At 42.0% G+C, this 25,074-nt stretch overlaps 1 protein-coding gene across 3 annotated transcripts in view; it reads right to left on the bottom strand.

Moving 5' to 3' along the window:
- SERTAD2 (SERTA domain containing 2) overlaps positions 1 to 25,074 on the bottom strand; it is a 115,090-nt gene that overhangs the window by 13,699 nt on the left and 76,317 nt on the right. Inside the window, exon 1 of one of the 3 annotated variants that reach the window (XM_007672067.3) lies at positions 14,156 to 14,413. The exons of the other annotated variants lie outside the window; for them this stretch is intronic. The gene's annotated coding sequence lies outside the window, so the exon portion shown is untranslated. Of the gene's footprint in view, positions 1 to 14,155; positions 14,414 to 25,074 lie in introns of those variants that run through there. 3 annotated transcript variants of the gene reach the window in all.

Raw genomic sequence — 25,074 nt, 5'->3', positions numbered from 1 at the left:
CTCATGAGACTTGCCTGACCTGACTCGGCACCTCTGCATTAGATTCACTTATTGGCCCACTGGGCATTTCACACTTTCCCCAAACTCCACTCTAACCTCTTCTGTCCTACCCTATTGCAGTCCCCAGAGTTTAACAGGCCACTGGTGTGATGCAGTGGGGGAGTGAAGGTGGTAGGGGGAAAAAAGATGTCTACACCAGCATTTAACCAAGCACATAGTACGGGATTAATAAATACCACTACTAACTGAAATGCAGAGCCTCTAGGGTTTTGAGCAGGAGCTGTCAATCAAGAAAACTCCTAGACCAATCAAGAAAAACACCCCCACACCCCCCCCACGCAACAATACCAAGGCCTCAACCTATTGTTGCTGTCCAGCCAAAAGCACTAATAGCATATTAGTCTCTTTTGTGGGCTGGCTAATGAGTCAGGTCCCATTAATGCTACATTCAAGAAGAATCCATAAACTTTTAAAAATTGCCATTACGTATGTCCTGCACAGATACATGCTGCACTGCAGAGTATAAAACATACTAGGCACAAGCAAATTCCAGAGAACAGGATAACAACAAAAAAATCTGCTTTTAACCCCATTTCTTCTTGCACAGTTTTTAAAGGAATGTGTAAATGCCACATTGTTTTAATTTTGTCTAAGTCCACTGGCCTATCTGCCCCATGTCTTAATTTAAAAATCAACAAGGCAGTTCAGCCCCTCCTCCCACAATTTGCTTAACAAACTATTCAAAAGCAAAAAAGCCTTCACAGCACATGGGGGAGTTCCAGGGGTGGGTGGGGATGGGGGCGGAGGGAAAGGGGAGAGTCAAGCTTGTAAGTCTGGCCAGAAACAAGAGCAGAGACGATAAATCTATAAGGCAGGGGCTTTATATTTACTTCAATCTCCTCCTTAAGCCATACCCAATTTAAAAGGAAAAAGCAAAGCCGTGCATCTGAGGAACCTGTGGGCATGAAGCCAAACTGCTTGGCTGCCATCCAACATTTTCTGGGCCTGGAGTCTCGGGTTCGCTTAAACTCTAAAGTTTAGCACCATGCTACAGAAGCCTGTTTTTCCTCTCCCTCCCCAGCTACCTCAATGGAATACCAGATCTGTGGCTTTTTGATAAATATTTTGTAGTGGCACGTGTCTTTTCATTTCAAATGGGAGCAGAAATACTTTGCTGATGGACACAGGATAAAAATCACCCATTTCTAAGCGCTTTCTGCCAGCATGGAGATGGACGGACAACTACCAGACAAAACATATACTCATTCCATTTTCAACAAGGAAGAAAATAAAATTTCCCACTTTGAAGGTGCCCTTTCCTGAAATTGTATTTTATCTAAAAGTAGCATTTTAAAGGGCTTGGAAACTTTAAAATGTGTGAAGTTCTAAAACTCAGTCAGCTTCTCTTCTGATGTTGAAGAAAACGCATAGCCCCTCAAAACAAAACCCAACCCTAATTTTAGCTTCAGGGAGTAGGCCCCTCCACTCTCCACTAAAAAACCAAAAATCACAATTCCTTTTCAAATCACTCAGCATGGTTTCCTATAAATATAATTTCCCTTCTTCCTTCTATCAGGAACTTACTTCTCCAAAGTTTGTTTTTTTGTTAAGACACTGCTATGCAAGATCAGCACTAGTAGCTCCATAGGGGCAGAAAGATCCCTTTTACCAACTCTATAATATTGTACTATCTCAAGTGCTTAGTACAGCGCTCTGCACAAAAGAAGTGGTCAATATATAGGATGGATTGATTGATGAACAGGAGCCAAAAGCAACCCATTCTGTTATCTGGGAAGCTAAAAAAATAAATCAAAACTTTCCATTTTTACGGCCCTACTGCTCTTTCCTACAGTTGATCTATTATAATGCCATAAAACAAACACTGGCCAAACAGGAGTTACCTGTACAGCATGTCCTAAACACTCTCTTCAATTCTCCTCCTACTGTCCCTTACCACTCCTTCTGGAGTAATCGGTATATTTACTTACAAATACAGCTAATTTAAACTCTTAAAGGGCAAATCCAGTCCCACAAAAATATTTTCTTTCAAGATAATCGAACGATGACATTAATACTTGAGACTGTCTTCTGTTAATTCCTGTATTAATTATTTACATTTTAAATAAGGGCATCCCTCCTGATTGAATTTTAGCTGTCTTGCCCTAATTTTTCAAAGTCCAGCGATTTAATGGCGACTGAAATAGGGATTGCACTAAAAACAAAACAAGAATTCACACCCCTCCCCCTTCTCTCAATTTAGAAAGACAAAGAGCAAGTCTTCTGAGTTAGACATCTTTATTGGGCAAGACAAGAACAACTGAAACACGGCCTTATGCGAAGCATGGAAATGGGGCATTTATTACTTTCAGAAAGCCAGGACTTCACAGCATACTAGTAGTCTGTTTTGGGCTCCTTTACAATAACACAGGACTTTTTTCCACCCCCACCCCACCCTCATTCCCTAGAAGTACCTAGTTTTTTAACCTGAGGTTATCTGTACTAAATAATGTTCTACAAAAACGTTTCCCTCTTCCTCCGCTGCTTCAAGACTTGTCCTTAATCATCTTTCAGTCTGACATGATTAGAGCACTGTTTGATGCTCCTATTTTTCTAGGCTTGGTAGGGGCCTACTTTTATAAGTTAGTAACAACCTAAACGTTTAGAAGAACTTTGAAATCTTCCAAATTGAACTCTGCTTTCATTCCACTACAATGTAGAAATATTTGCCTTATACAGGCTAAAGCTCTGTTAGCTCACACATAAAGGTTTAATCTGCCTATCTCTCTCTGGGCTTTTATTCAATTGAATAAAAAACGGTTACTTAAAGCATATAATGTAACACCCCCATATATCTATAAGGGCTTTTACTCAATATAAACAGTTTACTAAAAATACCTACGAATCCTTCTGCTCGGTGACATTTCTGTTCCACACAGAAAAAATGCTAATTAAATGTTCAAAAAAGTTATTCAAGCTAGAAATGGCTATAATTTGGTCATTTTTTCTTAGAAGGTGTTTCTGCAGGGCTAACAGGAAAGTGATTACCCAAAGCACAAGGAAGTTTGTGCAATATACATTCCTGCAATGTAGAGGAGTCAGTGACACAAATAAAGGGGACTACAAAAATATTAAGAAAAGAAAAAGAATTACCAATAAGTCAAGGGAGCAGAACTTTTCTAATCATAGAAAACATTATTGAGGCTGATTTAAGACATTCTGTCAATCTCCTGAAACCCAAATTTGGTTTTTCTCTCCTCATATTCTTTCAAGTGACTCAGCTGGCAAAAAAACCAAAGCACTGCTTCCCCTGAGATCCTATTCTGGAGTGCAGTAGACCTCACTGTTAAATAATAAGCTACTTAAATAAAAAAAATCAGTTTAACAGTACTTGAGAAAAACGCTTGAACTGTAATTGAAAAAAGAACCTTAAGAAGCCACATCCCCAATCTGCTCAATTATGCTGTCAACTTAAGGCTTCCAAAAGCTGAATGGTCTAAACGACTGCCTGAACCCCACCCATAAAGCCTATATTGCTGTTTTTTTGGTGGGGTTTTTTTTTTTTTAAAGAATTTATGCTAATTTCAACAATTCACAGGCAGTGATTTGTCCTCAGGGATCCAAAGTCTTAGGGAAAGAAAACCCAAAGGGATCTAAGTGTGAAGTGTATCTTAAAGCAAGGCTGGCAGTGGCTACTTCCTCACTGATATCCTGTGTAGCTGAACCACAGCACTTTAGAAAGAGAGGGAGAGAGAGAGAGAGAGCGAGAGAGAGAGAGAGAGAGAGAGAGAGAGAGAGAAGGCAAATACACATTCTTTCAGTTTCTTTACAGGGCAAGAGGGAGAGGAAGGAATGCTTCTGCAGGCAAAGAGTAGTTCTGGACAAAAACATCTATTAAACAAAGAATAAACAGTGACAAACTTCCCAGACCCAAGGAAGTTGTCTCATACCTGAAATGAGACTTAACAATGAATTCCTTTGGCACTATTTCTGAAACACAGAAAATAATTCCTGCCTACAGCCTTCACCAATCTTTCTTCCCTTTTTTTATATGTAGCAATGGCTTGTGAACTGGTTCAACAAACCCACCATTCTGAAAGGCCACACCTCTATCTCTACCAAAGGGAGGGAGGGAATCCTAGGCAAATTATGGAAGAAATTACTCTACAGAGGAAAAGCCTTAGGTCTTTCTTCTGCATCCCAGCTGATCACTTAACACCCCAATTGCTTTATTACACTGGTGATTTAAGGGTAATTTCCAAACAGAGGGAAAAGAATCATCTTGCAGTGTGGTAGAGAGTTGGATGGGTGGGGAAAGCTGGGCTTGCTCTAAACCCAATTCGCCCTGTTAAATATACACATTTTTTGCTCAATTAATCAAAAGAACAAATTCTGCAGCAGGAGAAACATGGAACAAAACACTGCCTCAGAGAGGTAGTTGTGGGAAAGTATGCACTGGCAGTCTTAGAATAAATTACTAGAGTCCACCAGTTTAAAGCACTATCATGGACTTGTGATGTACCATTAGCTCACTGTAGAGAGAAAACAGGTCTATCAACTCTCTTATACTGTATTCTCCCAAGCGCTTAGTACAGTGCTCTACACACAGTAAGTGCTCAATAAATGGGATTGACTGATCGATGCAGCTGGCTCAGAAGCCATCACTGTTCTGCTAAATTTCTAGGAGATGAGTTTTCTATTAGGCTGGAGGGAAGGTGGAGAATTGGAAGGGCAACCGTACCGCTCTAAAACAAGCAAAACTCAGGCATCCAAGTGATTGTCCTCTGTCACGCAGCGATTTTTGAAAGCAGGGTCAATCTCAAACTCCATCACAGAGGCACCCTTTTGTTTATTAATGGGCTCGCAAACCCGGCTCTCCGCAGAGGCGGCTGGGGAAAACCGAGAAACTTAGTAATACCACACCTAATGTTGCAGTGGAGTGTTTTTTCCCTACTTTCTAACCATAAAGCAGCCAAGATTTCAGAGGTCCCTGCTGGAACAACCATGTTAATTGGCAAGTAAGGCAGAGCCTTCCCTAACAAATCAGCAATGTAATTATAAAGTCAGTCAATAGAGTAAAGCCAGCGAACGTGTTCCAGCGATATTTTGAAACTGTAATCCGATACTACTGTTTCCATCTTCGTGCCTTGCCTGTTCTCCCTTGTTGCATACTGTACTATTTAAGGCCCAGAGGGCAAAGTAAGCTCTTGCTGTTTATTAATGATCAGACACTACATCTTGACCAAGATCCGCACGAATGATCTACTCTACTTTCGACAGTTTCTTAAACCTGCAGATGACTGAAATCGAGCCAGTTGTCTTCTGAGTAAACTAAGAGCAACAAACTGTGTAGTTTGAAATACTCAGTAAGTTTTCTTGTGGTTTCAAAAGAAGGCTTCAGATGAAGTAACTAATTCCTGCAGCCTGCAAAGCCTTTCAGAAAGCATATGCTTCTATTAAATTAGAAACAGTTTCTAATGCTGTCAGTTTTGTCAAGTGTAACCTTTTCTCAGGGAAGGGGAGAAATTCGTTTTAATGTTTTTGACATAACTGCACTTAGCAAACAGAACAATGACATATTTGGCTGGAACACATTCCAATAAATATCATTTAGAATAAATTACTGCCTCATTAAAGAATCATCTGAAAAAGAAATAGGTCTGCTGTAATATAACTCTTACGTGATACAAAGTGATTATAATGGGAGAAAATGTATTGACTCCTCTACTATTGGTATGATTTTTATTCCGTTATAGGGATCTGTACAAGGAGAAGAAGGAGAAGGATTAAAACCTGAGGGCATTCGCTTCCAACTGTAACTGTTATGCAATTTCTGAAAAGCTTTGGGCAAATCACTGAGGGGATGGGGGGGAAGGGGGTGGGGAGGGCATGGAGGGAGATATTTGTGCCTCCGTTTTGCCATCTGCAAAATAAGGATGCTATCATTTGTCTCTTCTTTAACAATAATGAAATATTAATTAACTTGCATAAAGATCTTTGGGAACCTGAAGAGCTTACTATGTGAATTATTCTCCTACAATCAAATGAATGGGTGAGCCGGATTAAACTTTCTGCATTCATGGCTTTAAAATATGTTTTTGCCAAAAAAATTTTTTTTTTAAATAGGAAAGTGCTTAAGTACTCCAACTAGATCAGGGTCTTCTCCTGGGAACAACGCTTGATACTTTCAGTAAACAAGCCCTGTACCTGCACGCTACAAACAGCGAGGTTCGAATGTCCCCCTGATCTGCTTGGTTGTGTTTTCCAGCCAGCCACTAGAGAGAGTGGAAGAGCAAAGAAGATAGAGAGTTGGGAAGCTTTAGCCACAGCCATCCCAGAGGAGATGTGTCCAAGATTATTCCCCAACTCAGGTCTCCACGTGGCAGCGCGGGGGGAGGGGGGCGGCCAAGTACAAATCGAATTATGTTCTGCTATGTACACATGGTTCAAACTCTCTTGGAATACTGCAGGAAACTTTCATGCCAGTGAAGAGTAATGTTAATGTCTCAGTCCCCTAAAGTGAGGCCCGTAAACCCAACAACAAATACTTATGGCAAGTCAACGGGACTCCAAGAAAAATTCGGTTCGGAATTTTCCCAAGAGGGTTATGAGGGGGGGCTTCAAACCACGCACAAAGGATTCCCAGAATTTGTTGCTGCATGGCTTTTTCCAAGCACTTAGTACGGTGCTCTGCACACAGTAAGCACTCAATAAATACGACTGAATGAACGAATAAGTTTTAAGTACAGTGCTCCTAAATTTTACCACCCTCCGAGCCTGGGAAAATCCAACGCCTTAAAGTAATGAGCTACCAGCAGGTTAAATGGAGAGGGTTTCCTGGCCTGAAGAACTGCAGGAAGGATGGAGGGGAGGGGCAGGGTAATGGTAAATTATAACGCAACTATATTTAAAAGCCTTCAGAAATCTCAAAGAGATAATGAAGCAAACCCTAGGTCATACACACCACTGGACACATATTCTTTATGAAAATTATGAGCTATGCTGCAAAACGCTACATATATGGAATCATAAGATAGCGCTGTATACGTTATCTACTCTTGTTATACTGTCTTTTCTCTTCAAAGTTGGCTACTACCTTCAAAACACGGCTTTTTATATTAAAGGACTGGATCGCGTTCAGATAGTTCAAAGAGACAACTGAATCGGAGTATTTCTAAAGTCTGGTTAATGTACCTTAAGTTACAAAATCTTTGGCGTATTATTTCAATCTGCATGATTTCATTAACGATAATGAGAGTTATGTGTGTACCTCAAAAAGGCTAGACCCCTTTGTGTATAATGGAAATATATTTTTCTCCTTTATTTATAATTACTTGGATGGGATCCTTGCTTTCAACCCCTTAGTAGCATCTTTTCCCCAAAGATATCTTGTTTTTCCCCTCACGTCGAAGACCCTTAATAAACACCATCTGAAAAAATAACTACTTAGCACAGAAGCCAAAGACTTTGCCAAAAAGCATATTAGCTTTGAAAATTGGGGGGTTGGGGAGGAGGAGGGGAGGGAATTGAATAATTGCTACAGTCAAACTGAAATTAGGTATCTGGAATGATTTTGAAAGACATTTCTAAAAAATGAAAACATCTTAGTAAGAGCAAACAATCCTGGTTTATCTTCTATGTTTTACTTCTTAACCAGTTTCTTGCCACTAAAAGGCAATGAACATAAGCAAGCTACAACAGGAAGTGTTTCCATGGTAGTTTTAATTTTTCTTAAATTGTCTTCATGTTCTTAAGATTTGTTTCCAACCTTTGTTGCTTTCATAAACTGAATGCTGCACTAGTGTCCCATGCACTTCAAAAGGCATGCCAAGAAAAAAAACAAAACACCCACAATCAGTAAGTACTTCAGTTTTACCTGTGACAGTTGGTAAGAGAGAAACAGACAAGGGCTAGTTTTTGATTTGTACTGCAATAAACTGCATCATGCATTCTAAGCCTTGCCTTCTTTAGAGAAATAGAGAGTGTTTTCCATAAAACGCAATCTGAAAAGATGACATAAAATTTTTTATTTAAAGATATTCAAAAGGGGAAGGGGGAGAAAATAATCAAATCTGGCATTTTGCCCACTCACCAAAATTTATTCCAAAAACTAGTAAGAAATACTGATTTTCCTACTTAAGTAAAGAGCAAATATGAGGGGTAGCCAGACTGATTTAAAATTTTGGTAAAGCTATACAGGTCAACTTATTTAAGTGGTAAAATACATGTGAAATGTACATTATACATGTACAAACAATTCAAACAGGGAAGAAAAAAGAGACGATCTCATCTGATAATTTGGATTATTAAGCAACATTAAGGAAATCAGGCAATTGTTTTTCAATAAATATATTCTGGGGACAACTGAGTGTGACAATAATAGTAAACTTCTGAGATTTTGAGCTATAATAATAATAATGATGATGATGGAATTTACGCACTTACTGTGTGCCAAGCACTGTTCTGTAATAGCCATCAGAGCTGAAACTAATAAGTAAAATTATATGGTCAAGCACCAATCAATCAACAATATTTTCTGAATGCTTACTGAGTGCAGTCACTGAACTAAGCACTTGGGAGAGTACAATACAACAGGGTTGTTATAAAAGTTCCCTGTCCACAATGAACTTACAGTCTAGAGGGCTGTAACCTCAACATACTGAAAATAGACACACACTAAATGTAAGTATTCACCAAGTTGGGAAGCTAATATATAAATGATCAAAGTTCCAGAATCTTCAAATAAACACGTCTCAATGTTAGATTTTCAGTTATATAACTCTATTCAGTTATATTTTCTTGTGATTTTATTCATGCCATCATCTCTCCTAAACACTTTGAGAAGTGAATTGTTTTCAGAGGTACACATACTTTGCATTTAAAAACAAACCATAACCTGCATTCGAAAACCAACCATAAACGCAGAGATTAGTTTGAACTTCCACCAGTTGGAACAGTTTTTCAAGATACGATAGTGAAAAATAGTTTGTTTTTCACGGAATATGCTGCAAAACGGGATCATATGACAATAGAGAGAAAGGAAACAGCATAATAAGGCAGTGCAATTTCTTCCTCGGCTGCAAACTATATAGTACAACAAACCACTATACCGTATCAGTTTTCCATGAAGGTTCAGTGGACCAGAAAAAAAAAATGTATATCTATCTGGTCCATAGAGTCAACCAGTCTCGTGGTTTGGGGGCTTGTAAAACAGGAACAAAAACGATCACCAAGGATTAGTTTAAAATAGGTTGGCTACCTTGTCAACTCCACCGTGCATTTGATTATAATTTTATGGGTAAGTTTTTGGCATAGAGTTGACCTTAAGATCCTGAGACAGACAAACTGAGTCTAACTCAGGCAATATTTTTGAAGACATGGGTGGGGTTCTGCAGAGGAACTGCTTAAAGCCCCACTTACCGCTGTATGGAGCGACCTGATAAGCAGCTGCTCTGCGAGAGGAGGAATATGGGGCTAGTGGTTGATCTGCCGAAAGAAACATTATTACACTGACCATTTCTGTGCATATGCACACGCGAAAAAATCAGAAAGCTCAAACTCAAGTCATACAAGTCACTTCATTACCTGCTACTCTTCTAACAGCCTTAGCATGCTTTCCTTCACCTTTCAGAGTGAAAAACGTTTCTCGAACACACGTGAGTACATTGGGATGGGGTTTTCTTTCTCAATAAAACATGAAAGAAGCTTTTCCATACACAGGAAAGAGCAAAGCTTAAATACATGAACTCCAAAACTATGGAGACAGTTCGTGTGAATGATGTTTTAAGAACTTTGGTTTGCAGCTACCTACAGTTACTAAAGACAAAGCTGCCTTTGGGCGTTTAAAACTAGTCAGACCTGCTGTGGCAGTTGTACAGTCTGTTTTAAATATGCCCTCCACACTCCCTCCAACTCCCACCCCAGTGTATCCGCATAGTTTACCTCCCATCATGGGCGTTGCTTTACTACAGTTCACTCAACAAGCTCTGCTGTCCTCTCTGCAAGGCAAAGAGAGTTTTGAACAGACCGATGTGAAAGTCTAACCAAAGAATGCGCTAGCGATACTGGCCATATTTTGATCTCCCAATTGTCTCGGAAAAAAATTGGTTTCGTGATGGATTAAAAATCATGGATAAAAAACACGGTTTGGTTCGCTACAAATGATCCTGGCAGGTATTATATCTGAGAAAAATATAATCCCCTACTTAAATCCTGTACTGACTGAAGGCACACTAAACAGGAGGTTATAAGGCCAAAAGAAATCCAGGGGCACTTCCACCGGCAAAACCCTTAACTTTCACGGAATACTTTCCCAGTCACTATTTTCAGTTACACCATTAGGACATCTTCATCATCTGGTTTAAATGCAGAAAGCTTTTTAAAATTTCATCTCAATAGTTGTTTTAAGTATGCACCTCTTAAGTTTGGCTCTCTTAACCATGTCCATTTTCACAGGAACAAGGCATTCATTTATTTCTTAGAATATGAATGTGGTCTTATTGGCCTGACATATGCCTTTCACAGAATCATACAAAGAATGAACTGCAAAGCAGTGCTAATGGAGAAAGACACTGCTCTATACAATGGATGATGTGATACCACAGGGACCAATTCTACCCTTGGATAAATTAGGGGTTCCCATCATCAGCATTCAAGGACAAATTTGGTCTTTTAAAGCTTGTCTGGAAGCAAACCAGAAGTAGCCTACTCTTGTGGGTATTTACGCTTGCTTTCTTTAAAAATGTTGAATTTGAACTACGGACACCCTTACGAGAGGTCAGTAAATGGCTGCTAGTCCAGAGCAGCAGTCACTGTTTGCCAGTTTGAAACAGAATAATAATTGATTGCAAATGGAAAAAATTTGATGACACCTGCCCAAATCATGAACTATTTCAGAGTCTCCAGGTTCTACTTTCTGAAACTGCTTGAAGTTCATGAGAGGATTTGCTACGTTAGGTTCTCCCTTATTGTCAGCCTGTCTATTCAAACTGGACCTTGTTCTTTACCGCTTGCCTTCAGACTACTGCATGATCTTTGGACTCCGTAATCAGAGCCTGCTTTTCTTTTTTTTTTTTTGCCAAGAAACTACTGCAACTGGAGCTGCCTCCTTCCGTACCATGCCCACAAACATGCACCACCATCTAAAAACTGATCAATCATCAGGCCTATAAAATACAAATTTAAAGTAACTGAACAAAGGAATCTGCACAGGTGAATGAATTACCTATTTTATAAATGAATGCATGTAATTAATTGCCTGGGGGCTAAATTATGCAAAATGGATCTGACCATTTTCATCATTAAATGAAATCGTAACCATTTTTTTAAAGACGAACTGTACCAAAAAGCATTTCACTTAAATGCCAATAAACAAAAATCCTGTATTTTTAAAGACTCAAAATTTCATTTTAGTATTTTCTACTTTCTGTCAACTACTTGAGCACATACAAGTAAAAATGATTTTTAATAGGTGATTGAATGCTCCAGTTATTTTGCAACCTGTTCATTTTTTTCCTGAGCCACAAGATAATGGCGTATCCTTACTTTGCCTCTGGAATTTAAGATTGTTTTAAATCACAGGCGCATAAACTAAGAGTCCCTGTTAATGTCCGATGATGGAATTTCAAAATGATGTGCTTATATACATATACCAAAATACGAACAGAAGTGCAGATATTAAGTACAATATGCAAGTGCTCAGTGGCCAAGTGGGCTACCTAGTCACTAGTAAATGAAAGCCAAAAGGTTCATAAAATATCCAGATCAGTCTATTCTCTTCATTTCTTAAGGGGAAAAACCCTTTAATAGCTGATGCCTAAGAGAAGGCAATAATACCTCCTCTTACGTCTCCTTAGTGTTTTCTAAAATACTTACTGTGGTGTTTTTGGATGGACCAGAACCTATTAATATCCTCTAGGCTGTGAGCTCCTCGTGGGTAGGGAACATGTCAACCCACTCTACTATACTGTACCCTCCAAACTCTGTCTGGTATAATGCTTGCACACAGTAAATGCTCAATAAATATGATTGATTAATCCCTCCCCTTCCTAAATGCTCTAACGGAGTTAAAAATTAGTTGGGAAAATCGAATGCATCCTAGAAGACATTTACATTCTTGCAATTCAGAATGCCTATTTTAGAATGAGGAGGAATGAAAGAAGGGAAGAGGGAAGGGGGCAAAGAACTAAGAAGCTACTTTTAATAGCTGGCCAATAGCACAAAAAAGGCCAGGAACTAGTGAAGCTAAAGAAAACTTCAATTTCTGTATGTGTAAACTTATGCCATGGGAAAAGTAAAACCGGTATACAACTCTGGTAGGAGTTAGAGGTGTTCTGTTCCAAGACATACATTTTCATCCAGAGGGCAGAAGAGTGCCACAGACAAAACCCCTGCCCATCCAAATGCGGATAGCCTTTCACCCTTAAAGAAAAAGGGCTCATTCATTTCCTAAGAGATGAGGCTCTCCTTGCTAGTGGAAGCACTGGCTTATCTGACCACTAACCCAAACCACGAAGTGCACCATAACTTTACACGTGTGTGTGTGTGTGTGTGTGTGTGTCTATGTGGGGGCGCTGTCAAATGGATCTTGTCATCTCACGGGACCCAGCAGACTATCGTGTTCATTTCACTTTTACTAATGGCTGGTTTCTAACTGCAAGGACGGACTCTCCAGGCCCTCTAAGCCTACACGTACATTAATGCCTAGACTGTAAGCCAGTCAAACGGCAGGGACTGTCTCTATCTGTTGCCCACTTGTTCAGTCCATGCGCTTAGTACTATGCTCTGCACATAGTAAGCGCTCAATAAATACTATTGAATGAACTATTGAATAAACTCCTGATAACATTTCCAAACATATGTACTGCGAATTACTAACAAAAACCTGATGAATACGTCTTACAAATTCGAACTTACATTTTTTTTCCAACAAGCAAGCAATGCTGAATTCTAGAACATCAAATCAGAACGGCCAGAATCTCAAGGATGTTTCAACCTGCTAAGAGCCCATCACCCACCCCAATACAGGAACTGACTTTTACATATTCTGAAACACTAGTGAGAAAATGGCAAAAACAAAACCACTCTGCTGCGAGTGAACACGGTGGGGCTAAAACACCAACTCAAGTCTGCGGCTTGTTTTATTACAAAGATTCGACCACGAGCCGTAAAAGTGGCATCATCCTGATACTAAAACGTTCTGGTATAGGTAACTCGGTCTTTAGGAAGAAAATCAAGCTAAATGAAAATGTACAATCCTGAAGGTATTCCTTCTCTGGAGAAATACGTGTTTGATGAAAAGGCCTTCTGACAACAACCCCTGTCCTAACTCTAATCAGAGGGCATTTTAGGCGTTGGAGAGAGAGTCCGGTCTTCTTCTCTCTGGGGCCACTGGTGCTTTCCTGTGGCCAACGTATGCCGGGGTTGGTTCCTGGATTCTAAACTTTCCACCAGAGACGATTTAAAAAAAAAAAAGCGACCGACCCCCCCCCCCCACCGCCAAAACTCATTTCACCTTGCGTTAACCATCCGACTTCCCTAGATACCTGGGAAAGGGAGGGAGGAGGGAAAGGAAGATGCAGTTTACAACTGCTGCACCCACGCAGGCACGGAAACTTAAAAAACAAAACAAAACCCAAAACGGTGTTTCGGCGACCGGGGATGTCAGCGGGCCCGGGGAAACTCTCGCATGCCTAGCAAGGCCGGCGCCGGAGGAAACAAACACTTCCAAAAGTCGGGTCCCAGATGGCACAACCCCAGGCTCCTGCTTTAACCGGAGGGCCGGCGGCGTCGCGATCCCCGCCTGCCTAACCGGAGCCGTTGGAGCGGCGGGGGCGGCAGCAGCAGGAGCAGCGATTAGCAGCCGCCGCCGCCTTCCCGGCTCGGCGGCCCCCGGGGCCAAATGGTCGCAGCCCCCCGGGGCTAGGCAGCGCGGGGGTGCTGGGGAGGACCCCCTTACCTGCTCCCGACCCCGATGGCCTCGGAGGAACGGGCTCCGGCCGCCTCCCCCGCCTTCTGTCCTCGCCCTGGCTCTGCCAGCCCGTCTCTCCCCGGTGCCCAAGGCTGCCCCACGGTTTCCGGGCAGGGACTCCTCGTTCCAGATCGCCCTCCCCCCCAACGCCCCGTCCTCCTCCTCCTCCTCCGAGCCGGCCGGACTTACCACATGCAGCTCCACCTGGGAACTAAAGCATCGGGGCAGCAGGTTGCCCGCTCCGCAGCTACACCAGCTCCATAGGGCGACCCCCGCCCCCGCCTCCGGGGCCCCCGAGCGAGCCTGGCGCCGAGGAACCGGCCCCCTAACACCCCGCGCTCCTCCGGCTGCCAGCGCCAAGCATTATACAATGGTGGAGCAGGAGCTGGAGGAGGAGGAGGAGAAGAAGGAAGAAAAGGGGCGGGAGGAGGGAGGCGGGGGGAGGTGGAGAGGTGGCGGCGGCAGGGAAGGAAGAAGAGAGAGGAGAAAAGGGAAAAGGGGGAGGGAAAAAAAAAAAAAGGCAGCCCCGACTGGAAGAGCAGCCCCTACTCTCTCGGCACTTGCCATGCAAGAGTGACGTGCGGCGAGCGAGGCTCTAGCAAGCTCCTTGCCCTCTGGCTCACGTCAAGGCTCCGCCCCCGTGGCTCGGAGCTCCGATCCCCGCCCTCCTCCTTTTCCTCCTCCTCCTCGTCGTCCTCGTCCTGCTGGGGCTGCTGCAGGAGGCTGGGCGGCCCATGCCCCTCGGCCGGGCCCGCCGAAGGGAGGCGGAGCCCTGCTCCCCGCTATCACTTACATGTGCCTTTGTCCCGGGAGATCAGATAATGCTCAATCCACCGCCCGGCTGGGCTCAGGACCTGCTGCTGCTGCTACAGCAGCAGGAGGAGGAGGAGGAGGAAGAGAAGGACCATCATCATCCTCATCAACAACAACAGGGGTGGGTGGCGTTAGAGACGAGCATCTCCCTCCCTTTGATGTCTTCCGAAGTTCTGACCGAAGGGACAGAGGAGTTGGCAGGGAAAGGGGAATGACAGTAAGAGTGGGAAGGGCGGAGGGGAACCACCCCGCCAAGCTCCCCCACCCCGAACCTTCCAAAAAGGAGGGGGGAAAAAAAGCCAAAAATAGAAAAAACAAGCAAGCCGCGGCCGCCGGTGACAAAAGGCAGTTGCTAATGCACGGCGCGGCACGGCCTGCTGAGTGGAGCAACCGCAAAAATGACAAGTATTTGAGCTATTCGACAACTTGAGACTGGTCAACAAGTCAGACTGGAGCACGGCGAGCCCTCCGCTGGGCATTCGTACTCCGCGCAAACCATCAACAGCTGGGGCTTGGCAGAGGGAGGTTCGGAGAGCTCCCCTTCCCCCCAAACACACACACACACAACACACACATACACGTGTCGTCCCCTCCGCGGCATCTCTCGGCCACGGCGGGGTCCCTTCCAGGCGCGGGGAGGCAAAGGCAGAAAGTTGTGTTTCGATGATCTCCTGGCAGTTGGGTCAGAAAAGACCGGGACGGATCGATGGCAGGGTGCGCGGGTCCATCCCGAACCCCTAATTCTCGCTGTCACGATTTCAGAAACTGCCCCTGGGGCTTCTGGAAACTCTAGGATGCCGGCATTTGGAGTTGTTGGATGCTAGAGGTCTAGGAAGCTCACCCACCCCGGTGCTTTCTTCTAGGTGCATCCCATCTCGCACACAAGTAACGGGTCACAGTGCAAAGGCGAGCTGAAAAGAGAAACATTGTGGCTTGGTGGCGCGAACGCGGCCCTGGGAGTCAGAAGGACTTGGGTTCAAATTCCACCCCCGCCACTTTCTCTGTTCTGTCTGCTCTGCTCTTCACTTCTCTGGGCCTCAGTTCCCTCATCTGCAAAATGGGAATTAACACTGCGAGCCCCATGCACAGACATGGACTGTGACCAGCCTGAATAACTTGTATCTACCCCAGTGCTTAGAACAGTGCTTGGCATATAGTGAGCGCTTAACAAGTACCATAATCATTCATTATTTATTATTAAAACTAGTTTGGCTTGCAGCATGGCTCAGTGAAAAGGGCCCGGGCTTGGGAGTCAGAGGTCATGGGTTCTAATTCCGGCTCTGCCGCTTGCCAGCTGTGTGACTTTGGGCAAGTCACTTAACTTCTCTGTGCCTCTGTTACCTCATCTGTAAAATGGGGATTAAAACTGTGAGCCCTACAAGGGACAAAGTGATCACCTTTTATCCCCCCAGCGCTTCAAACAGTGCTTTGCACATAGTAAGCGCTTAACAAGTACCACCATTTATTTTATTTTACTGTTGGCTGCACCTTTCAGCCCCAGCCCTGCCTGCTTTATCTCTAGAGTATTGCTGTGGACCAGAAGCATACGACTGCCAAAGAAGCTAAAGTGCTCTGTTCAGAAATTAGGCTTTGATAGCTTCCCCTCTGGATTTCTTAAACTTCCAAATCTGGATTCCCTTTGCAAAAATCAGGCCTAATGGAGGTGATCAGTTGGGTTGGGGAGTGGAAACCTGAGACGGATTGGGAGGAGGTTAGGGAGCAGGGAAGGTCTGCTGAGGGAGGAAAGGGATCTAGTTTTAAATTAAGTTCTACAGAAAATTAGGATGGTTGTTTTAAGTTATTTGAATGGGCTACATTTAAATGAAGGTGCTATAAAAGGCAATTCAACCACCTTAAAATTTTGGCTGCCACCCGAAAATCATCTCAGATCATTTTGGCCTTTAATGATCCACTAAACTAGTTGTACTTTGGGACAATAAAGCTTTAAGTCTGAACATAAAGGTGATTATTGGTCATTAATATCAAGACAAATTTAGGCACTATATTAAATATGCTCTAGTGATTTACAATCAATCAAATTTATGGTGGAGTTTAAACTCCCTGATTGACCAGAATGTTGAGAAAAATACCTTTCTTTTTTTTTTTTTTTTTTACAAGGGGGAGATGTAAGCCACCTGACAGAGGCGCCATGTTTTAAAAATGTTGTTAAAACCCTAAAATGGTCCAATTAAGACAAGTATAGCAGCTATCAGAGACTAATTAAAGGTGGGTTTTATCAATTTACTTTAAAGTCTTCATATAATGATTCTTAAAATTCTAGTTCTCTGCGGGTAGCCGTAGAGGGTCTTTTTTAGATGGGCTTCAATGTGGGCCTTGGTGGGGCATACCACATTCTAAAAATGTCACTCTGAGGGAGAGATGATCCTCTTTGCCAATCCACCAATGTAGCACTAGTTAGAGATTGTACTATTAACAATCTTCCAACCACTCACCCACACACTAAGAAAAATCCACTGAAATAAAACCCGTAATCTCCTGTATCAATGGGCCAGATTCATGAAGCTTGCTGAATTTGGATAAATGGTTACTGAAATAATTTGAAACAAACTGGCAAAAATTCAGTCATCTTTGGGATAATTGGCCATTTTCCAGCAGATGGTATAATGCAGACAGATTTTCCACATGTTTAGAAAAGCTGGAAATTGAAAAAATTCCTGCCATCTTTACCCTTGCACTGCCATAACTGAGTTTGGAATTGTGAGAAAAGCAGTCCGCTTTGGCTTGAGCTTGAAGTGCCCTTCACTTTCGCTTATTTGGTCTTGAGAAACCAAGAGATTGAAAAATATGTCAATTTCATAAATATCATTGTTAAATACAACTTTTCTTCTTGGGTCTCTGATATCTCTGCTCAAGCAGCCAAAGCACTTGGCGGCTGCCTCAACAGCTGCCTAACCCTCTCTTACACCAGGTGGTTAACTCCTTCCCTAGAGACGCTACACGTCATCTACTGGACAATACACCCAACCCCAGGCCTGCCTCCCTGGAATCTGAATCCACAGTGTGCAGCCACTGCTTCTGGACTTTGGTGTCTGCTGTCAAATCACAGGCTAAAAGTCCAGTGTTACTGGGTGGTTCTTAGTTCCTAGTCATTTCTTCAGGACCAAAGATGGAGGCTTCTGTTACTAACAGTTCATCTCTTGAATTTATAGTTTCTTCAGTTTCATGAAATTTTGATACTTTTTAAACTTGGAACTTTCCAAATCCACAAAAAAATTCAAATAATATATTTGTTAAGAAAGAAAATAAGTGTTCATCAAATGTTTATAATTAACCATCATTTAAAAAAAGACACTAAAAAGTTGAATTTCAGGAAACAACTCAAGGTGCTCTTTTAAAATGTTTTGTGAACTATCACGAGGTATTTTCAGTTACAAAGTTAGATATTGCCGTTTCCTTACTGAGAAGCAGCATGGCCTAATGGATAGAGCACAGGCCTGGGAGTCAAAAAGACCAGGGCTCTTTCCCTGGCTCTGCCATGTGTCTGCTATGTGACTTTGGGCAAGTCATTTAACTTCTCTGTGTCTCAGTTACCTCAACTGAAAAATGGGGATGATGACTGAGCCCCTTGTGGAACATGGACAGTGTATTTACCCCAGCGCTTGGAACAGTACCTTGGCACAGTACTTAACAAATTCCATAAAAAAAGAAAATATTTGAATTAGTTTATCTGAAAAATAGCAGAAATGTAACAAAACCCCCCTAACTTTAGCACTTAATTTCTATTTCCAAAAGAAATTGAGGTGATAAATAATTCGGAGAATAATTTAGAGAAGTAAGAAAAACATGGAGATCAGACTTTAAATTAATACAAAATTAGCATTACTATTTTTTTTGCCTTTCTGCTTTATTTTCTTTTTTCCTGTTTTACTATACATACTAGTATTGGATAGCTCTAGGATGGAAAACTACTAAATTGCTTCTTTATCATTCTTAAAGTATGATAAAAAATAATTAATACCAAATTGGGTATTTACTGGTACAACTGATCAAATCATCTCTTTGAGCATTCTGAATACAGAGGCTACTGAATACAGATACTTCTGAATCAATGTTTAAAAATATGACTAGTGCTTCAATTCTTTATGTTCATCATGCTGCATTTCTACTGCCTGCTGATATAAAGCTGAGCAACAAGGACATGGAACATCACTGGACATGCCCCAAGGCACTTCCACCAGCTGAACTGCATGTAAGAATCACTGACAAATTTTAAATTCTGAATAAAGTTTCAAGATTAATGTTCAGGTAGTCCCATTACTGAATAGATTTTCAAGGGGAAGATGTAGTAAACAATGTTTAGAAAGCAAAACAGAAAAACAATGCAGAGAGCTCTGCACCATTACCAGGCTCAGAGGAGTCCCAGTAATTCTACTCTCCACTTAGAATTCCATTCCTTTCTCTGGAAGGTCATGTAACTAACCCACTTCAACTCCTTCCTGTCTTCCTCAATTCTGTCAAATTTCTCTTGCCCTCTCCCCGAAGTCACCTATCCCACATAAAGACCCGTGCTCCAAATGATGCAATCCTCATTTTCAACTCTGCTGCATCCCTCTTACTCTGAGGCTAACTTCCTGGTAAAACCCAGATAGGCTTTTAATTATTCTACAGCATAAAGCTGACCTTTTTTTTAAAAAAAAAAAAGGATAATAATGTTGGTATTTGTTAAGCGCTTACTATGTGCCGAGCACTGTTCTAAGCGCTGGGGTAGACACAGGGGAATCAGGTTGTCCCACGTGGGGCTCACAGTCTTAATCCCCATTTTACAGATGAGGTAACTGAGGCACAGAGAAGTTAACTGACTTGCCCAAAGTCACACAACTGACAAGTGGTTGAGCCGGGATTCGAACCCATGAACTCTGACTCCAAAGCCCGTGCTCTTTCCACTGAGCCATGCGAATAGTTTGTGCCCCATTTGGGATTAAATTCAACTCCAAACAATTGACTCAGTGCTCCTTTTAGGTCCAAGTTATTTTCTTGAGGAACCCGTTAAGGAAAACTTTCATTGTATTATGCATTTTTGGATTAGTTCCATTCACATGCACCCCACTGTTTCTTCTGACATTCCATTAGGGTCTATCCAGTTTGACACATGTTGTTGGAAGAATATTTCCTTAATTCCCTAACAGCATTCTAACCAAAACATTTTTTATTGTATTGGTTAAGCTCTTACTATGTGTCAGGCACTTTACAAAGTGCTGGGGTAGATACAAGCTAATCAGATTGGACACAGTCCATGTCCCACATGGGGCTCACAGTTTTAACCCCCAATTTACAGAGAGATAACTGAGGCACAGAGAAGTCAAATGACTTGCCCAAGGTCACACAGCAGATAAGTGGTGGAGTCGGGATTAGAACGCAGGTCCTTATTCTGTCAGGCCCATTCTCTATTCACTAGGCCATGCTGCTTCTCATGTAGCAACATGTAACAGATAGTTTCAACCTGCATTAAGGAAGAATTGAGTGTATTTGAAAAAATGCTTTTATAAACCTTCTTGGTTAATTATAATAATAATAATGTTGGTATTTGTTAAGCACTTACTATGTGCCAAGCACTGTTCTAAGCGCTGGGGTAGATACAAGGTCATCAGGTTGTCCTTCATGAGGCTCACAGTCTTCATCCCCATTGTACAGATGAGGTAGCTGAGGCTCAGAAAAGTTAAGTGACTTGCTCAAGGTCACACAGCTGACAAGTGGCAGAGTTGGGATTAGAACCCACGACCTCTGACTCCTAAACCCAAGCTCTTTCCACTGAGTTGCAGGCACTAATCTTTTATTATTTTTAAAATGTTTAAAGGAGGAAGAGCATCCATACCTTACATCAGTCAGAATGTATACATTTAGCCACTGAAAATAGGCAACAAATTACACCCAATTCTCTGTAACATGAAGTTTATGGTCTTGCCAAACTTTGCACTGCAAGTACCTGTTCTGATGCCACATACAAGCTCAAAAACAGTTTCCTGGATAACATGGCATACTGAACCCCAAACAAGCTCAAGATCACATTGAAAAAATATGTTTAGGGAACCTTCTTCTACCTAAAATACGTATTGAAAACACGTTATGGCAGAATCTTCTTTGTCCTCCCTGGAAATTCCCTTTTTGACATAATTGGGCCCCAGACCTTCTGAGATGGCTATCTTCTCAGCACAGTCCCTGTACCTACTTTCACTCTCTCACCAAAGTCTAATCCTTATTATTCTGATAATCCCATCTCATATCTTCTATACTTCCAATTGCCTCCAATTTTCACCTATGGCTCCTTCAGAATCTGTTGGATGAACCTCCTCCTAGTACCTCTTGCTATGTCTTTCTCTCACTCTCCCCTTCCACCTTTTCCCGATCCTTTCCAGATCCTAATGAGATAACCCATCCAAAAATCCACCCTCCTAACTGGCTCCTGTTCATTTCCTTTGATCATTTGCGCCATAAGAGGTTGCCCCCTGTATAAAATTCTCAGTCCAACTCCACTCCACCTCTTGTGGAAATTCTCAGTGAGTATTTGGGTTGACAACTTCAAATGAAAGCCCTCTTTTACCCCCACTCCCTCTACCTTCTATGTCTTCTGTGCTCTTGGATCTGTACCTTTCAGACATTTAGTCTTCACCCCTCAACACTTATGTACATTTCTGTAAATTATTCATTTATATTAACATTTCTTCCTTTTGGACTGTAAATTCATTGAGGGCAGGGAACATGTCTACCAACTCTGTTATATTGTGCTCTTCCAAGTGCTTAGTACAATGCTCTGCACCTAGTAACCATTCATTACCACTGATTAATTGATTCAGAAGTACATAAAATGGAAGCCTTTTTGTGTACTTCTAAGGGGCAAGCTCCCCCAGAATAACAGAATATACCCATTGCTTGTTCCAACTGAGCACCCTAAATCTCATATTATCCTCCCACGATCTAGTGCTCAGTTCCACTGGCTAAATTTTCTCTCTCAATTCTGTAGCATGTCTACTCCTCTATATTTCAGTAGAAGATGCATTATATAAATATATATATGTATGGGTATGTTTGTATATAGATATATAAATATATGGTGAAGAATTTTAGAAGCTTGATGGATAATAATAATGGTATTTATTAAGCACTTACTAAGTGCCAAGCACTGTTCTAAGCACTGGGGTAGTTACAAGGTAATCAGGTTATCCCATATGGGGCTAAAATTAATCCCCATTTTACAGATAAAGTAACTGAAGCAGAGAGAAGTTAAGTGACTTGCCCAAGGTCACACAGCAGACCAGTGGCGGAGGTGGGATTAGATCCCATATCCTCTGGCTCCCAAGTCTGTGCTCTTTCCCCTAAGCCACATTGCTTCCCTAAAAACTGATCTTTGAAAATTATATAATGTCACCCTCCTCATCAAAAGCCTTATACAGTATTTGAAATATGTAAAAATTTTGGCCGTGCCCATTGTTCTGGGCTGGAATTTATGGTTCGAAGAATGAGTGCTGGTCGTGTTCACTATTAGACCTGGTCAGCTGGCCATACTGAGCAGTGAACTTATCATTACTCACTGTTCCAACCACAAATTACAGTTTATAGTGGGGATACTATTATGATTTTCACGACTGAAGAGACAAAATCAAGCTTATTTTGAACATCAAAATGATCCCACAAGGAGAGTCAAGATTCACAGTATTGTAATTATTTGATTGACTGCTCTAGTCTGAATTTGGATAGCATCATATGCAAATAGCCTGTAAATAATTACTAATCTGAACAACTTTGTCATCTGGGGGCCAACCTGAAAGAAAAATACCAAATTTCCTAGATAAAAGTTGTACTTTAAAGCTACCCACAGTACTTGACATATTTTTCCCTTGCCATTTTCATGACTGAAGTGCTGTATTTAAATGATGTCAATAAACATAGCTATGTTTAATATTCATGGGGAAAAATGTGTTGGTGTTTAGAAGCGGCAATGAAAGAATCCATAGAAAAAGCTAGCGACGGTTTAGGCCAATACTCAGCAACATTTGGAAAAAAACCTGCAGGCTCAGAAAAATATCTTGTCAGCCCAATCACATTTATCAAACTCTCCCCTTTTCCCTTTTAGCCACAGAAATCTGGGACAGGTGTTTAGGGTGGTCAATGATGAAATGCTTACCTTTGCCAAGCCCAGAAGTAACAGATGAATGTTACATTATGTACATCAAACAGGTTTTACAACATAATGAAATGGTATCATACAGAAACTTTTACAGAAAACTGTAGAACCTTGACTACGTCCCTTGGGAGAGCCCTGACTGCTCCGACCCTTTGAGCCAGAGCGGTTGCAAACTCTCCCAGGTTCCTATAAACTGGGGCTTCGCTTCCAAGCTACTAGTGGGAGCTGAGGTTCCTGGGAGGCTTTGGTTGTGACTGGACTTTTGATGTCCTGGGTGTCAGTTCCGTTGACCCCCAGACCTGTTGAACACTGAACTTTGTCTTCCATGTTGTCTTTCAATTTATATTATTTCATCATACATTCAATCATATTTATTTGAATGCTTATTGTGTGCAGAGTACTGTACTAAGCACTTAGGAGAGTACAATATAGCAATAAACAGACATATTCCCTGCCCACAACAAGTTTACATCTTAATAATAATAATAATAATAATAATGTTGGTATTTGTTAAGCGCTTACTATGTGCAGAGCACTGTTCTAAGCGCTGGAGTAGATACCGGGTAATCAGGCTGTCCCACATGAGACTCACAGTTAATCCCCATCTTACCTATCGGAACTGTTGCTAAACCCCTCACTGTCTTATTCTTAGACTGTGAGTCTCTGGAGGGTCAGGGACCATGCTTTTACATATCTGTTTCCCCAGAATTAGTACAGTGCTTTCCATTTGGTGGGTGCTTAACAAACACTATTACGAGAAATATCAGGTTGATATTTCAAACCAAATATCAAACTGATACAGTTTGAGGGAGGTTGGGTATTTAAAATAAAAATACTGGACAAAAGAGAAGTCATCGTTATACCGGTACCAGATAGGGGAGAGACCGGCTGAAAAGTGGACTGTCTGGTCTGAACGGCCAACCTAAGTGGGGCACTGGGATGACCAGGGAGACCGTAGAAATGAAGGGCCTCAGTTGGCTCTACAACCGTGCTGCTGTCAGCCCCACGTCACTGAGTTCCTGCCGACCACACAGGCCCAGACAGGCATTCCTGGTAGCAGCCAGCAGTCCTGGGAGGTCAGAGATAGCACCAATTACCAATGGCACAGGGTCTGCCTCCAGTTCAGGAAAGTCCTGCTTTCTGGCAGGAACTTCAGCCTAAGTCAAAGCAGCCAGGGGAGGAGGAAATAGCATTGTCCTAGAACTGTGCTGTCACTGATCACTCTGAGCCAGATCAGAGTTTCTGCTTTCCTTGGTTCCAAAAAGAACCCACAGTGTGGACTATACAAGCGCCGTCCCCCCACCCCCACCAAGGGTGGTGAAGTGGTTAGAGAGATGGGAGCTAAACTCATCCTACTCTGAGTCAGGTGCATTATCATAACATCATTCAGTGGAAAGAGCAAGGACTGAGGAGAGTCCGAGGTCATGGGTTCTAATTCCAGCTCTGCCACCTGTCAGCGTGTGACTTTGGGCAAGTCACTTAACTTCTCGGTGCTTCAATTACCTCATCTGTAAAATGGGGATTAAGACTGAGAGCCTCACGTGGGACAATCTGATTATGCTGTATCTACCCCAGCACTTAGAACGGTGCTCAGCACATAGAAAGCGCCTAACAAATACCAAAATTATTATTATTATCATTCCAGACTCCCTCTGCCCCTACCAGTTAACTCCAGCTGCCTCTGCACCACTGATTCCTGCATCACGTAACTAACAGAAGACAGGCATATTCCGGTGGACAAATAGGCCCTGGATTCATCAACTTGCACCATTTCTGACAAAAGCTTATAAAGTCATACTAGAAAAAGAAGAAGAAGTTGTTAAAATTCTTACTGGTTCACTGACTGACTTCTTTTAGGCCAGGATTCAAGCCAATTTGCCTGTCTGGTAGTTCAGATTTGGCTCTTGTCTACATGTAGACAACTGAAAATGAGGAATATGCATGTCCTACTATAGACTAGTAAACAGCATTGCTGAACATACGACACAGGCATTGAAAGACATTTTATCCAGATGAGTCAAAATCATCTCTGGAATCATTATTGCACTTTCTGTTCCAATCACTGTTGCTGATTATCCAAGCCAACTATTTTCAGTGGTATGACAAAGAGTGTGTTTGGTGAGGATATCTTTTATTTAAAAAAAATACATCTATT

This window comes from Ornithorhynchus anatinus, chromosome 9, assembly GCF_004115215.2.
Source record: "Ornithorhynchus anatinus isolate Pmale09 chromosome 9, mOrnAna1.pri.v4, whole genome shotgun sequence".
Classification (NCBI taxonomy): Eukaryota; Metazoa; Chordata; class Mammalia; order Monotremata; family Ornithorhynchidae; genus Ornithorhynchus; species Ornithorhynchus anatinus.
Note: the sequence above shows the minus strand (reverse complement) of the source record. Positions and strands in the feature narration are given on the sequence as shown.